At 54.6% G+C, this 15,481-nt stretch overlaps 1 long non-coding RNA gene across 1 annotated transcript; it reads right to left on the bottom strand.

Annotated features, from left to right (window-relative positions):
• Positions 1-299: 299 nt before the first annotated feature.
• Positions 300-14,678, bottom strand: LOC140395988 (uncharacterized). Its single transcript, XR_011936424.1, has 3 exons — positions 11,951-14,678; positions 4,963-5,085; positions 300-1,538 (listed from the first exon to the last, which is right to left on the bottom strand). It is a non-coding gene; the product is annotated as an uncharacterized lncRNA (long non-coding RNA).
• Positions 14,679-15,481: the final 803 nt, after the last annotated feature.

Here is a 15,481-nt window from a genome sequence, read left to right as displayed (position 1 = left end):
CGGGAATGTTATTTGCCATTAGACCCCCAGAGCTTGGAGGAGAAAGTGGAACGCGGTAACTCAGCAAGTGATCGAGGTGAATAGTGTTGAGGTGTTCAAGGAGGGAGAGGCATGATGGGTAAACACACGAGGGGTGGAGGGGCCTATCAAGGGAGGTGTCTACACCTATCTCCACTCCAGCACTGCGCTCACCTCCGTTTGAAACTGGGGGGGGGACAAGAGAGGCGGAAGAATCGCGTTCGACAGGCTGGGGGTCCATGGGGGACAGGAAGAGCCAATGAGGAAACAGCAGGCCGAAGGTGTCTGCAATCATGTCTTTATTGAGGGCCACTGATTGGCCACAAGAGCAACTACAGGACTAAGAAGACAGGAACCGTCTGAGAGCCACTGAGCTTTATAGAGAGAGAGAGCGGAGAGAGAGAGAGAAAGAGAGCAGAGACAGAGAGAAAGACAGACACAGAGAGAGACACAGAGAGAGAGTCACAGAGAGAGACACACAGAGCGAGACAGAGAGACACAGAGAGGGAGAAAGAGAGAGAGACACAGAGAGGGAGAGAGACACACAGAGAGAGAGACAGAGACACAGAGGGGGAGACAGAGACACAGAGGGGGAGACACAGAGGGGGAGACACAGAGGGGGAGACACAGAGGGGGAGACACACAGAGAGGGAGAGAGAGAGAGAGAGAGACACACACAGAGGGAGAGACACAGAGGGTTCGAGAGACAGAGAGAGAGAGAGACACACACACAGAGGGGGAGACAGAGAGAGAGACGCGTCACCAAGCCTTCCCATCTTTCTCTGATCAGGACAATTGGAAGAAAACCAAGTTTCAGATGATGACAACAATTCACACTCCAGAGAACGCGTCACGCTTCCCACATCGACTTGACGATCTTCGGCGCGAGATGGGATTCCATGGCTGGGCAGCACTCACTGGGCAACCCTGAGTGTGTGAACAACCAGTGTGATATTCAAATGTAATCCCGTGACACGCTTGGGAGGAGCGGCATGCATTCTGGTGCGGGGACCTGGATTGTACAAACTAAAGGTACAGGCCCAAGTCTTGCAGCTTCTTGTTTTGGGGAATTTGGGGAGCCTATCATTGCGGGTTGCTTTCCGAGAGGCAGCAGCTCGTCCAGAGTCGCCTCATCAACCAATCAGCATCCTTTCTCCCGGCGCGGGAATTGTCACGACCCTTTGAAATTTGGTGTTCCTTCATTTGTCCCAATCGTCACGGGGGTGGGGGATGGGAAGATACGTCACCGCGTCTCTCTTCCCTGTGGTGCTGGCCCTATTTTTCGACGGGGTCCACCATCCTGGTTGGCGGCGGTGCGTGGAAGAGATGACGGAATGAGGAGGATAGCACGTCGCTGGAGAAGACACGAGAGGGCCCGACGGCACTTCCAGGTGCGCAGCTGAGGCGCTAATTGCAGCGGTCGGTTCCGCAGCACTTGTGCTGGATCTGCGTGGCGTTCCCCGTCTTCGCGATCACATCACACTCCAGGGGCTGGGCGCAGTGCTGCAAAAACTGATTGGCTGTCGGGTGAGGAAGGTGACAGTCCATTATCGGGCATGTGACACAGGGAGAGAGAGGAGAGCGACAACGAGACAGAGAGAGACACAGAGAGAGCGAGAGAGAAACCGCAACAGAGAGAGACACAGAGAGAGCGAGAGAGAAACCGCAACAGAGAGAGACAGAGAGAGAGTCAGTGAATGAGAGAGAGAGACACAGGGAGAGAGATAGAGAGTGACAGAGAAAGAGAGACAGAAAATGAGAGAGAGGGCGATTGACAGTGGAAGAGATCGACAGAGAGACAGAGAGAGAGACAGCGAGAGACAGAGAGATAGAGAGAGAGACGGCGAGAGAGAAAAACAAACAGAGAGGGACATAGAGGGAGCGAGAGAGAGAGAGACAGAGAGAAAGAGAGAGAAAGAGACAGCAAGAGAGTGAGAGAGCGCAAGAGAGAGCGAGAAGGCGAGGGAGACAGCGAGAGAGACAGAGAGAGAAAGAAAGCGAGAGAGAGAGAGAGAGACAGCGAGAGAGAGAGAGACAGCGAGAGAGAGAGACAGCGAGAGAGACAGAGCGAGAGAGACAAACAGAGAGAGAGACATAGAGGGAGAGGGAGCGAGAGACAGAGAGAGAGACAGAGAGAAGACAGAGAGAGAGACAGAGGGACAGACAGAGAGAAAGAGAGACAGAGAGAGAGACAGAGAGAGAGAGAGAGAGAGAGAGAGAGAGACACTCTCTCACTCTCTCTTTCTCCCTGTCTCTCTCGCTCTCTCCCTGTCTCTCTCGCTCTCTCTCCCTGGCTCTCTCACTCCCTCTCTCTCCCTGTCTCTCTCGCTCTCTCTCCCTGGCTCTCTCACTCCCTCTCTCTCCCTGTCTCTCTCGCTCTCTCTCCCTGGCTCTCTCACTCCCTCTCTCTCCCCGTCTCTCTCTATCTCTCTCTCTCTCCCTGGGCGCGATTCTCCGCTCCCGCGACTAAGTGCCCACGCCGTCGGGAACGCCGTCGAGGTTCACGACGGCGCGAAACGGTCCCGATCTTGACCGATTCAGGGCCCGTAAATGGGCGAGGCTCGGGGCCGCAAGAAACTCGGGATGCGTATCGCGAAAGCAGCGCCCTCAGCGCGCGCCGGGCATTGGCGCCGCATAAAAGTGGCGCCGCATCATCCGCCGCCTAACTGCCGTCACCCACGCATGTGCGGGGTGGCCGGCGCCAGCCCCGAGGACACCCCGCAAGAAGATGTCGGATGGACCTTGCGGGGCGCGGAGGAAAGGAGGTCCTCCTTCAGAGAGGCCGGTTCGCCGATCGGTGGGCACCGATCGCGGGCCAGACCCCTTTTGAGTTCAACCCCGGTGAAAGAACCCCCCTCGCCCACCCCCCAGCGTTCCCGCGCTGTTCCCGTCGGCAGCGACCAGGTCTCTCTCTCTCCCCGTGTCTCTCTCCGCGTGTCTCTCTCCGCGTGTCTCTCTCTCTCCCCGTGTCTCTCTCCCGTGTCTCTCTCTCTCTCCCCGTGTCTCTCTCTCCTCCCGTGTCTCTCTCTCTCCCCTCCCCCCGTGTCTCTCTCTCTTTCTCCCCTTGTCTCTCTCTCCCCATGTCTCTCCCCGTGTCTCTCTCTCCCCGTGTCTCTGCCTCTCTCCCCGTGTCTCTGTCTCTCTCCCCATGTCTCTCCCCGTGTCTCTCTCTCCCCGTGTCTCTGCCTCTCTCCCCGTGTCTCTGTCTCTCTCCCCGTGTCTCCGTCTCTCTCCCCGTGTCTCTCTCTCTCCCCGTGTCTCTCTCTCTCCCCGTGTCTCTCTCTCTCTCTCCCCGTGTCTCTCTCTCTCTCTCCCCGTGTCACTCTCTCTCCCCGTGTCTCTCTCTCTCTCTCCCCGTGTCTCTCTCTCTCCCCGTGTCTCTCTCTCTCTCTCCGTGTCTCTCTCTCCCCGTGTCTCTCTCTCCCCGTGTCTCTCTCTCTCTCTCCCCGTGTCTCTCTCTCTCTCTCCCCGTGTCACTCTCTCTCCCCGTGTCTCTCTCTCTCTCTCCCCGTGTCTCTCTCTCTCCCCGTGTCTCTCTCTCTCTCTCCGTGTCTCTCTCTCCCCGTGTCTCTCTCTCCCCGTGTCTCTCTCTCCCCGTGTCTCTCTCTCGCCCCTCCCCCCGTGTCTCTCTCTCTTTCTCCCCTTGTCTCTCTCTCCCCGTGTCTCTGCCTCTCTCCCCGTGTCTGTCTTTCTCCCCGTGTCTCCCTCTCTCTCCCCGTGTCTCTCTCTCTCGCCCCTCCCCCGAGTCTCTCTCTCTTTCTCCCCTTGTCTGCCTCTCTCCCCGTGTCTCTGCCTCTCTCCCCGTGTCTCTGCCTCTCTCCCCGTGTCTCTGCCTCTCTCCCCGTGTCTCTGCCTCTCTCCCCGTGTCTCTGCCTCTCTCCCCGTGTCTCTGCCTCTCTCCCCGTGTCTCTGCCTCTCTCCCCGTGTCTCTGCCTCTCTCCCCGTGTCTCTGCCTCTCTCCCCGTGTCTCTGCCTCTCTCCCCGTGTCTCTGCCTCTCTCCCCGTGTCTCCGCCTCTCTCCCCGTGTCTCCGCCTCTCTCCCCGTGTCTCCGCCTCTCTCCCCGTGTCTCCGCCTCTCTCCCCGTGTCTCCGCCTCTCTCCCCGTGTCTCCGCCTCTCTCCCCGTGTCTCCGCCTCTCTCCCCGTGTCTCCGCCTCTCTCCCCGTGTCTCCGCCTCTCTCCCCGTGTCTCCGCCTCTCTCCCCGTGTCTCCGCCTCTCTCCCCGTGTCTCCGCCTCTCTCCCCGTGTCTCTGCCTCTCTCTCTCTCTCTCTCGCCGTCTCTCACTCTCCCTCCCCATCTCTCTCTCTCTCTCTCTCTCTCTCTCCCCGTTTCTCTCTCTCCCCGTCTCCCTCTCTCTCTCCCCGTAGCTATCTCTCTCTCTCCCCGTCGCTATCCGTCCCTCTTTCTCTCTCGCCGTCTCTCTCTCTCTCCCCATCTCTCTCTCTCTCTCCCAGTCTGTCTGTCTACCTCTCTCTCTCCATTGTTGCTCAGAATGTGGCTCCCAGAACTGGACATAACACCCTGGTTGGTGCTGAGCTGGTGTTTTGTACAATTTAACGGAGCCCCCCTCCGGCTCTTGTACTCTCTGCCCCTGTTAATGAATCCCAGGATATTTTTTGCTTATTAACTGCGCTCTTACTTAATAGACAAACAGACCCCCAGGTCCCTCTGGTCCTAGCCCACCCCCCTTTACAATTATACCCTTTTATTTTACACTGTCTCTCCACATTCCTCCCACTGCTTTGAATCCCTTGTCGACGTTAAACTGCATCAGCCACTTGCTCGCCCACTCCAACATCTTGTCCAGGCTCATTTGAAGTTCTATGCTCTCCTCCTCACGGTTCGAGTGTCACGCCCGCCGACAAGCTCCGCGATTGCCAACCCCCCCCCGTGCCCCTCCCCGCCCCCCTGGTCCGCCTCCCCCCCCCCCACCCCGTCACTCACAGGCCGCGTGCTCGTAGTGGACGATGATGCATTGGGCGCCCTCGGGTCGGCAGGTCACGACGGAGTTGGTGCAGTTCTTGCCCGTGCCCAGGCACTCGCAGTGGTTGCACTCCAGGGCGCGAGCTGTAAAGAGGCAGAAGTGGGGGGGGGGGGGGGAAAGATGTCAGTGGCCGGCAACAGAGAGGGGGGGGCGAGGGGGGGGGGAGGGGAAGCGAGTCCGCAGCAGACGGCGATGGACCAAAACTGGTAAGGCTGAGGGCGGTTTCCCCGGAGTGAGGTCAGAACGCCTTGATCGCAATTGAGGCAGGCACGGCCTCACAGTAAATATGGAGGGCGCAACACCGCTGGTTTAGCACACTGGGCTAAATCGCTGGCTTTGAAAGCAGACCAAGGCAGGCCAGCAGCACGGTTCAGTTCCCGCACCAGCCTCCCCGAACAGGCGCCGGAATGTGGCGACTGGGGGATTTTCACAGTAACTTCATTCGAAGCCTACTTGTGACAATAAGCGATGTTCATTTCATGCTGGCTGGATTTACGGGCGACACAAAAGGGGGGAGGGGGAAGGCAGGCACCTCATTTGCGGAGAGATGTTTTTGACAAGTCCAGTCACCGGGCAGACAACTGCCCGGCGTGGGAAGATGGGAGGATGTTCATTTCGGAAGAATGTGAAAGTGGATTTTTCCGTAAATGGAGACAGGTTGCAGAAAGTTGTCCCACAAAAGGGACTTGGGGAGCAGAGAGGGGCAGGAGGTCACAGGGAAGGCAAAATAAATGCTGCCTTTTATTTCAAGGGGGCTGGAGTGTCACAACAAAGAGGTGTTTGGGAAACTGTACAAGGCCCTGGTCAGGACACAGTTAGAAGACCGCGCACATTTTACTCCCCTTATTTCAGAAAGGTCGTTGTCATGGGAGGCGATACACAGGAGGTTTACGAGGATAAGTCTGTGGACTGCCGTATGGGGAGAGATTAAACAGACTGCGTCTGCAGCTAGCTGAATGCGGGAAGATAAGGTTAAAACAGAGAAAATTCTTAAAGGGGTATTCACGGTAAACGTTGAGAGGATTTTCTACTCATGGGAGAGAGAGAGTAGGCCAGACAAGTCGCAGAATAAGGGTAATATATTTAAGACAGATTTGACAAAAATATGCAGACCGGTGTGTGTGAGAGAGGGGGGGTTAGAGAGACCTCCCCAGATACAGGAGTGTGTGAGAGAGAGAGAGAGGGTTAGAGAGACCTCCCCAGATACAGGAGTGTGTGAGAGAGAGAGAGAGAGAGAGAGGGTTAGAGAGACCGCCCCAGATATAGGAGTGTGTGTGAGAGAAATTGAGAGAGTGGGTTAGAGAGACCTCCCCAGATACAGGAGTATGAGAGAGAGAGGGTTAGAGAGACCTCCCCAGATACAGGAGTGTGTGAGAGAGAGAGAGAGAGAGAGGGTTAGAGAGACCGCCTCAGATACAGGAGTGTGTGAGAGAGAGAGGGTTAGACAGACCTCCCCAGATACAGGAGTGTGAGAGAGAGAGAGAGAGAGAGAGTGTTAGAGAGACCTCCCCAGATACAGGAGTGTGTGAGAGAGAGAGAGAGAGAGTTAGAGAGACCGCCCCAGATACAGGAGTGTGTGAGAGAGAGAGAGAGGGTAAGAGACACCTCCCCAGATACAGCAGTGTGTGAGAGAGAGAGAGAGACGGTTCGAGAGACCTCCCCAGATACAGGAGTGTGTGTGAGAGAGAGAGAGGGTTAGAGAGACCTCCCCAGATACAGGAGTGTGTGAGAGAGAGAGAGAGAGAGAGGGTTAGAGAGACCTCCCCAGATACAGGTGTGTGAGAGAGAGAGAGAGAGAGGGTTCGAGAGACCTCCCCAGATACAGGTGTGTGAGAGAGAGAGAGAGAGAGGGTTCGAGAGACCTCCCCAGATACAGGAGTGTGTGAGATAGAGAGAGAGGGTTAGAGAGACCTCCCCAGATACAGGAGTGTGTGTGAGAGAGAGATAGGGTTAGAGAGACCTCCCCAGATACAGGAGTGTGTGTGTGTGTGAGAGAGAGAGAGAGAGGGTTAGAGAGACCTCCCCAGATACAGGAGTGTGTGAGAGAGAGAAGCCTCCGCAGATACAGGAGTGTGTGTGAGAGAGAGAGAGAGAGAGAGACATCCCCAGATACAGGAGTGTGTGAGAGTGAGAGTGAGAGAGAGAGAGAGAGGGTTAGAGAGACCTCCCAGATACAGGGGTGTGTGTGAGAGAGAGAGAGAGAGAGAGGGTTAGAGAGACCTCCCCAGATACAGGAGTGTGTGAGAGAGAGAGAGAGAGAGAGAGAGAGAGAGGGGGGGTTAGAGAGACCTCCCCAGATACAGGAGAGTGTGTGAGAGAGAGAGAGGGTTAAAGAGACCTCCCCAGGTACAGGAGTGTGTGAGAGAGAGAGAGAGAGAGAGAGAGGGTTAGAAAGAACTCCCCAGATACAGGAGTGTGTGTGAGAGAGAGACAGAGGGTTAGAGAGACCTCCCCAGATACAGGAGTCTGGAGTGAGAGAGAGAGAGAGAGAGATAGAGAGGGTTAGCGAGACCTCCCCAGATACAGGAGTGTGTGAGAGAGAGAGAAGGTGTTAGAGAGACCTCCCCAGATACAGGATTTTGTGTGAGAGAGAGGGTGAGAGAGAAACTCCGCAGGTACAGGAGCGTGTGAGAGAGAGAGAGAGAGAGAGAAGGTTAGAGAGACCTCCACAGTTACAGGAGTGTGTGAGAGAGAGAGAGAGAGAGGGTTAGAGAGACCTCCCCAGATACAGGAGTGTGTGTGAGAGAGAGAGAGGGTTAGAGAGAGACTCCCCAGATACAGGAGCGTGTGAGAGAGAGAGAGAGAGAGAGAGAGAAGGTTAGAGAGACCTCCCCAGATACAGGAGTGTGTGTGAGGAGAGAGAGAGAGAGGGTTAGAGAGACCTCCCCAGATACAGGAGTGTGTGTGAGAGAGAGAGTGCGAGAGGGTTAGAGAGACCTCCCCAGATATAGGAGTGTGTGAGAGAGAGAGAGAGAGAGGGAGAGAGAGAGAGAGAGGGGGTTAGATAGACCTCCCCAGATACAGGAGTGTGTGTGAAAGAGAGAGTGCGAGAGAGGGGGTTAGAGAGACCTCCCCAGATACAGGAGTGTGAGACAGAGAGAGAGAGAGAGAGGGTAAGAGAGACCTCCCCAGATACAGGAGTGTATGTGAGAGAGAGAGAGAGAGACAGGGTTAGAGAGACCTCCCCAGATACAGGAATGTGTGAGAGAGAGAGAGAGTTAGAGAGACCTCCCCAGATACAGGAGTGTGTGTGTGAGAGAGAGAGGGGGTTAGAGAGACCTCCCCAGATACAGGAATGTGTGTGAGAGAGAGGGAGAGAGAGAGGGTTAGAGAGAGACTCCCCAGATACAGGAGTGTGAGAGAGAGAGAGAGAGAGGGTTAGAGAGACCTCCACAGATACAGGAGTGTGTGAGAGAGAGAGAGGGTTAGAGAGACCTCCCCAGATACAGGAGTGTGTGTGAGAGAGATTGAGAGAGAGGGTTAGAGAGACATCCACAGATACAGGAGTGTGTGAGAGAGAGAGAGAGAGAGGGCGTTAGAGAGACCGCCCCAGATACAGGAGTGTGTGTGAGAGAGAGAGAGAGAGAGAGAGAGAGGGTTAGAGAGACCGTCCCGCTACAGGAGTGTGTGAGAGAGAGAGAGAGAGACCTCCCCAGGTACAGGAGTGTGTGAGAGAGAGAGAGACCTCCCCGGATACAGGAGTGTGTCTGCGAGAGAGAGAGAGGGTTAGAGAGACCTCCCCAGATACAGGAGTGTGTGTGAGAGAGAGAGAGAAAGGGTTAGAGTTACCTCCCCAGATACAGGAGTGTGTGAGAGAGAGAGAGAGAGGGTTAGAGAGACCTCCCCAGATACAGGAGTGAGTGTGTGAGAGAGAGGGAGAAAGGGTTAGAGAGACCTCCCCAGATACAGGAGTGTATGAGAGAGATAGAGAGAGAGAGGGTTAGAGAGACCTCCCCAGATACAGGAGTGAGTGTGTGAGAGAGAGAGAGAAAGGGTTAGAGAGACCTCCCCAGATACAGGAGTGTGTGTGAGAGAGAGAGAGAGAGAGAGAGAGGGTTAGAGAGACCTCCAGAGTTACAGGAGTGTGTGAGAGGGAGAGGGGGTTAGAGAGACCTCCCCAGATACAGGAGTGTGTGTGAGAGAGAGGGAGAGAGAGAGGGTTAGAGACTCCCCAGATACAGGAGCGTGTGAGAGAGAGAGAGAGAGAGAGAGGGTAAGAGAGACCTCCCCAGATACAGGAGTGTATGTGAGAGAGAGAGAGAGAGAGAGACAGGGTTAGAGAGACCTCCCCAGATACAGGAATGTGTGAGAGAGAGAGAGAGTTAGAGAGACCTCCCCAGATACAGGAGTGTGTGTGAGAGAGAGAGAGAGAGAGGGTTAGAGAGACCTCCCCAGATACAGGAGTGTGTGTGAGAGAGAGAGAGAGAGGGTTAGAGAGACCTCCCCAGATACAGGAGTGTGTGTGTGAGAGAGAGAGGGTTAGAGAGACCTCCCCAGATACAGGAGTGTGTGTGAGAGAGAGAGAGAGAGAGAGGGTTAGGGAGACCTCCCCAGATACAGGAGTGTGTGTGTGCGAGAGAGAGAGAGGGGGTTAGAGAGACCTCCCCAGATACAGGAGTGTGTGTGAGAGAGAGAGGGTTAGGGAGACCTCCCCAAATACAGGAGTGTGTGAGAGAGAGAGAGAGGGTTAGAGAGACCTCCCCAGATAAAGGAGTGTGTGTGAGAGAGAGAGAGAGAGAGAGGGTTAGAGAGACCTCCCCAGATACAGGGGTCTGTGAGTGAGAGAGAGACAGGGTTAGAGAGACCTCCCCAGATACAGGAGTGTGTGTGAGAGAGAGAGGGTTAGAGAGACCTCCCCAGATACAGGAGTGTGTGAGAGAGAGAGAGAGGGTAAGAGAGACCTCCCCAGATACAGGAGTGTGTGAGAGAGAGAGGGTTAGAGAGAGAGAGAGGGTTAGAGAGACCTCCACGGATAGAGGAGGATGTGTGAGAGAGAGAGGGTTAGAGAGAGAGAGAGGGTTAGAGAGACATCCCCAGATACAGGAGTGTGTGTGAGAGAGAGAGGGTTAGAGAGAGAGAGAGGGTTAGAGACACCTCCCCAGATACAGGAGTGTGTGAGAGAGAGAGAGAGAGCGGGTTAGAGAGACCTCCCCAGATACAGGAGAGTGTGTGAGAGAGAGAGAGAGAGAGGGTTAGAGAGACCTCCCCAGATACAGGAGTATGTGTGAGAGAGAGAGAGGGTTAGAGAGACCTCCCCAGATACAGGAGTGTGTGAGAGAGAGGGTTAGAGAGACCTCCCCAGATACAGGAGTATGTGAGAGAGAGAGAGAGAGAGGGTTAGAGAGACCTCCCCAGATACAGGAGTGTGTCTGAGAGCGAGAGAGAGAGAGGGTTAGAGAGATCTCCCCAGATACAGGAGTGTGTGTGAGAGAGAGAGAGGGTTAGAGAGACCTCCCCAGATACAGGAGTGTGTGTGAGAGAGAGAGGGTTAGAGAGACCCAGGAGTGTGTGTGTGAGAGAGAGAGAGAGAGGGTTAGAGAGACCTCCCCAGAAACAGGAGGGTGTGTGAGAGAGAGAGAGAGAGAGGGTTAGGGAGACCTCCCCAGATACAGGAGTGTGTGAGAGAGAGAGAGAGAGAGAGGGTGTTAGAGGGACCGCCCCCGATACAGGAGTGTGTGTGAGAGAGAGAGAGAGGGTTAGAGAGACCTTCCCAGATACAGGAGTGTGTGTGAGAGAGAGAGGGGGGGTTAGAGAGACCTCCCCAGATACAGGAGTGTGTGTGAGAGAGTGAGAGAGTTAGAGAGACCTCCCCAGATACAGTAGTGTGTGTGAGAGAGTCAGAGAGTTAGAGAGACCTCCCCAGATACAGGAGTGTGAGAGAGAGAGGCTTAGAGAGACCTCCCCAGATACAGGAGTGTGTGAGAGAGAGAGAGAGAGAGAGAGAGAGGGGGTTAGAGAGACCTCCCCCGATACAGGAGTGTGTGAGAGAGAGAGAGAGAGAGAGTGTTAGAGAGACCTTCCCAGATACAGGAGTGTGTGAGAGAGAGAGGGGGGGGGGGTGAGAGAGGGGGGGGGGGGGGGGTGAGAGAGAGGGGGGGGGTTAGAGAGACCCCCCCAGATACAGGAGTGTGCGTGAGAGAGTGAGAGCGTTAGAGAGACCTCCCCAGATACACGAATGTGTGTGAGAGAGAGCGAGAGAGAGGGTGAGAGAGACCTCCCCAGATACAGGAGTGTGTGTGAGAGAGAGAGAGAGGGTTAGAGAGACCTCCCCAGATACAGGAGTGTGTGAGAGAGAGAGCGAGGGGGTTAGAGAGACCTCCCCAGATACAGGAGTGTGTGTGTGAGAGAGAGAGAGAGAGAGGGTTAGAGAGACCTCCCCAGATACAGGGGTCTGTGAGTGAGAGAGAGACAGGGTTAGAGAGACCTCCCCAGATACAGGAGTGTGTGAGAGAGAGAGGGGGTTAGAGATACCTCCCCAGATACAGGAGTGTGAGAGAGAGAGAGAGAAAGAGCGGGTTCAAGAGACCTCCCCAGATACAGGAGTGTGTGTGAGAGAGAGAGAGAGAGAGAGGGTTCGAGAGACCTCCTCGGATACAGGAGTGTGAGAGAGAGAGAGAGAGAGACAGAGGTTTAGAGAGACCTCCCCAGATACAGGGGTGTGTGTGAGAGAGAGAGAGAGAGTGGGTTAGAGAGACCTCCCCAGATACAGGAGTGTGTGTGAGAGAGAGAGAGAGAGAGTGGGTTAGAGAGACCTCCCCAGATACAGGGGTGTGAGAGAGAGAGAGAGACAGAGGGTTAGAGAGACCTCCCCAGATACAGGGGTGTGTGTGAGAGAGCGAGAGGGTTAGAGAGACCTCCTGTGGTGAACCACTGTTATTGCAGTTCCACTGTTCCACTGTCCCTGGGCTGTACATATTCTCTGTTACTGTTTGTTCCATTGTTACTCACTGTGTTATATATTGTTGTTCTTCCGTGGCCCCGCCCCACTGGGGGTTGTATATAGTTGACTGATCTGTAGCCCTGTCTCCAGTCTGGGTTCTGCAGCAGAGAGGCTGCGTCGTAGAGAATTAAAACCATGACCTTGTTTCCTGCAACTTGTCTCGAGTGTAATTGATGGTGCATCGCCTCCCCAGAAGTAGGAGTGTGTGTGTGCGAGAGGGAGGGGGAGAGAGAGAGGGTTAGAGAGACCTCCCCAGGTACAGGAGTGTGTGTGTGCGAGAGAGAGAGAGAGAGAGGGTTAGAGAGACCTCCCCAGATACAGGAGTGTGTGTGTGAGAGAGAGAGAGAGAGAGGGTTAGAGAGACCTCCCCAGATACAGGAGTGTGTGAGAGAGAGAGAGAGAGAGAGAGGGTTAGAGAGACCTCCCCAGATACAGGAGTGTGTGTGTGAGAGAGAGAGAGGGGGTTAGAGAGACCTCCCCAGATACAGGAGTGTGTGTGAGAGAGTGAGAGAGAGAGAGAGAGAGGGTTAGAGAGACGTCCCCAGATACAGGAGTGTGTGTGAGAGATAGAGAGCGTTAGAGAGACCTCCCCAGATACAGGAGTGTGTGCGAGAGAGATTGAGAGAGAGGGTTAGAGAGACATCCCCAGATACAGGAGTGTGTGAGTGAGAGAGGGAGAGAGAGAGAGAGAGGGTTAGAGAGACCTCCCCAGATACAGGAGTGTGTGAGAGAGAGAGAGAGAGAGAGAGGGTTAGAGAGACCTCCCCATATACAGGAGTGTGTGTGAGAGTGAGAGAGAGAGGGTTAGAGAGACATCCCCAGATACAGGAGTGTGTGTGAGAGAGAGAGAGCGAGGGTTAGAGAGACCTCCCCAGATACAGGAGTGTGTGTGAGAGAGAGAGAGAGGAGGGTTAGAGAGACCTCCCCAGATACAGGAGTGTGTGTGAGAGAGATTGAGAGAGAGGGTTAGAGAGACATCCCCAGATACAGGAGTGTGTGAGTGAGAGAGGGAGAGAGAGAGAGAGAGGGTTAGAGAGACCTCCCCAGATACAGGAGTGTGTGAGAGAGAGAGAGAGAGAGAGAGGGTTAGAGAGACCTCCCCATATACAGGAGTGTGTGTGAGAGTGAGAGAGAGAGGGTTAGAGAGACATCCCCAGATACAGGAGTGTGTGAGTGAGAGAGAGAGAGAGGGTTAGAGAGACCTCCCCAGATACAGGAGTGTGTGGGAGAGAGAGAGAGAAAGGGTTAGAGAGACCTCCCCAGATACAGGAGTGTGTGTGAGAGAGAGAGAGAGAGAGAGAGAGTGAGTTAGAGAGACCTCCCCAGATACAGGAGTGTGTGAGAGAGAGAGAGAGAGGGTTAGAGAGACCTCCCCAGATACAGGAGTGTGTGTGAGAGAGAGAGGGTTAGAGAGACCTCCCCAGATACAGGAGTGTGTGAGAGAGAGAGAGAGGGTTAGAGAGACCTCCCCAGATACAGGTGTGTGTGTGCGAGAGACAGAGAGGGGGGTAGAGAGACCTCCCCAGGTACAGGAGTGTGTGAGAGAGAGAGGGAGAGAGAGAGAGAGAGGGTTAGAGAGACCTCCCCAGATACAGGAGTGAGTGAGAGAGAGAGAGAGAGAGAGAGGGTTAGAGAGACCTCCCCATATACAGGAGTGTGTGTGAGAGTGAGAGAGAGAGGGTTAGAGAGACATCCCCAGATACAGGAGTGTGTGAGTGAGAGAGAGAGAGGGTTAGAGAGACCTCCCCAGATACAGGAGTGTGTGGGAGAGAGAGAGAGAAAGGGTTAGAGAGACCTCCCCAGATACAGGAGTGTGAGAGAGAGAGAGAGAGAGAGAGTGAGTTAGAGAGACCTCCCCAGATACAGGAGTGTGTGAGAGAGAGAGAGAGAGGGTTAGAGAGACCTCCCCAGATACAGGAGTGTGTGAGAGAGAGAGAGAGGGTTAGAGAGACCTCCCCAGATACAGGTGTGTGTGTGTGCGAGAGACAGAGAGGGGGGTAGAGAGACCTCCCCAGGTACAGGAGTGTGTGTGAGAGAGAGAGAGGGTTAGAGAGACCTCCCCAGATACAGGAGTGTGTGAGGGAGAGAGAGAGGGTTAGAGAGACCTCCCCAGATACAGGAGTGTGAGAGGGAGAGGGTTAGAGAGACCTCCCCAGATACAGGAATGTGTCTGAGAGAGAGAGAGAGAGAGGGTTAGAGAGATCTCCCCAGATACAGGAGTGTGTGTGAGAGAGAGAGGGTTAGAGAGAGAGAGAGGGTTAGAGAGACCTCCCCAGATACAGGAGTGTGTGAGAGAGAGAGAGAGAGCGGGTTAGAGAGACCTCCCCAGATACAGGAGTGTGTGTGAGAGAGAGGGGGTTAGAGAGACCTCCCCAGATAAAGGAGTGTGTCTGAGAGAGAGAGAGAGAGAGGGTTAGAGAGACCTCCCCACATACAGGAGTGTGTGTGAGAGAGAGAGAGCGTTAGACAGACCTCCCAGATACAGGAGTGTGTGTGAGAGAGAGAGAAAGAGCGGGTTCAAGAGACCTCCCCAGATACAGGAGTGTGTGAGAGAGAGAGAGAGAGAGAGAGGGTTAGAGAGACCTCCCCAGATACAGGAGTGTGTGAGAGAGAGAGAGAGAGGCAGAGGGTTAGAGATACCTCCCCAGATACAGGAGTGTGTGTGAGAGAGAGAGAGAGAGGGTTAGAGAGACCTCCCCAGATACAGGGGTGTGTGTGAGAGAGAGAGAGAGAGGGTTAGAGAGACCTCCCCAGATACAGGAGTGTGTGTGAGAGAGAGAGAGAGAGAGTGGGTTAGAGAGACCTCCCCAGATACAGGAGTGTGTGTGTGAGAGAGAGAGAGAGTGGGTTAGAGAGACCTCCTGTGGTGAACCACTGTTGTTGCAGTTCCACTGTTCCACTGTTCCTGGGCTGTACTTATTCTCTGTTACTGTTTGTTCCATTGTTACTCACTGTGTTATATATTGTTGTTCTTCCGTGGCCCCGCCCCACTGGGGGTTGTATATAGTTGACTGATCTGTAGCCCTGTCTCCAGTCTGGGTTCTGCAGCAGAGAGGCTACGTCGTAGAGAATTAAAACCATGACCTTGTTTCCTGCAACTTGTCTCGAGTGTAATTGATGGTGCATCGCCTCCCCAGAAGTAGGAGTGTGTGTGTGCGAGAGGGAGGGGGAGAGAGAGAGGGTTAGAGAGACCTCCCCAGGTACAGGAGTGTGTGTGTGCGAGAGAGAGAGAGAGGGTTAGAGAGACCTCCCCAGATACAGGAGTGTGTGTGAGAGAGAGAGAGAGAGAGGGTTAGAGAGACCTCCCCAGATACAGGAGTGTGTGTGAGAGAGAGAGAGAGAGGGTTAGAGAGACCTCCCCAGATACAGGAGTGTGTGTGAGAGATAGAGAGCGTTAGAGAGACCTCCCCAGATACAGGAGTGTGTGTGAGAGAGATTGAGAGAGAGGGTTAGAGAGACATCCCCAGATACAGGAGTGTGTGTGAGAGAGAGAGAGACAGAGGGTTAGAGAGACCTCCCCAGATACAGGAGTGTGTGTG

The sequence above is a fragment of the Scyliorhinus torazame genome, chromosome 19 (genome assembly GCF_047496885.1).
Source record: "Scyliorhinus torazame isolate Kashiwa2021f chromosome 19, sScyTor2.1, whole genome shotgun sequence".
In the NCBI taxonomy this organism is placed as follows: Eukaryota; Metazoa; Chordata; class Chondrichthyes; order Carcharhiniformes; family Scyliorhinidae; genus Scyliorhinus; species Scyliorhinus torazame.
Note: the sequence above shows the minus strand (reverse complement) of the source record. Positions and strands in the feature narration are given on the sequence as shown.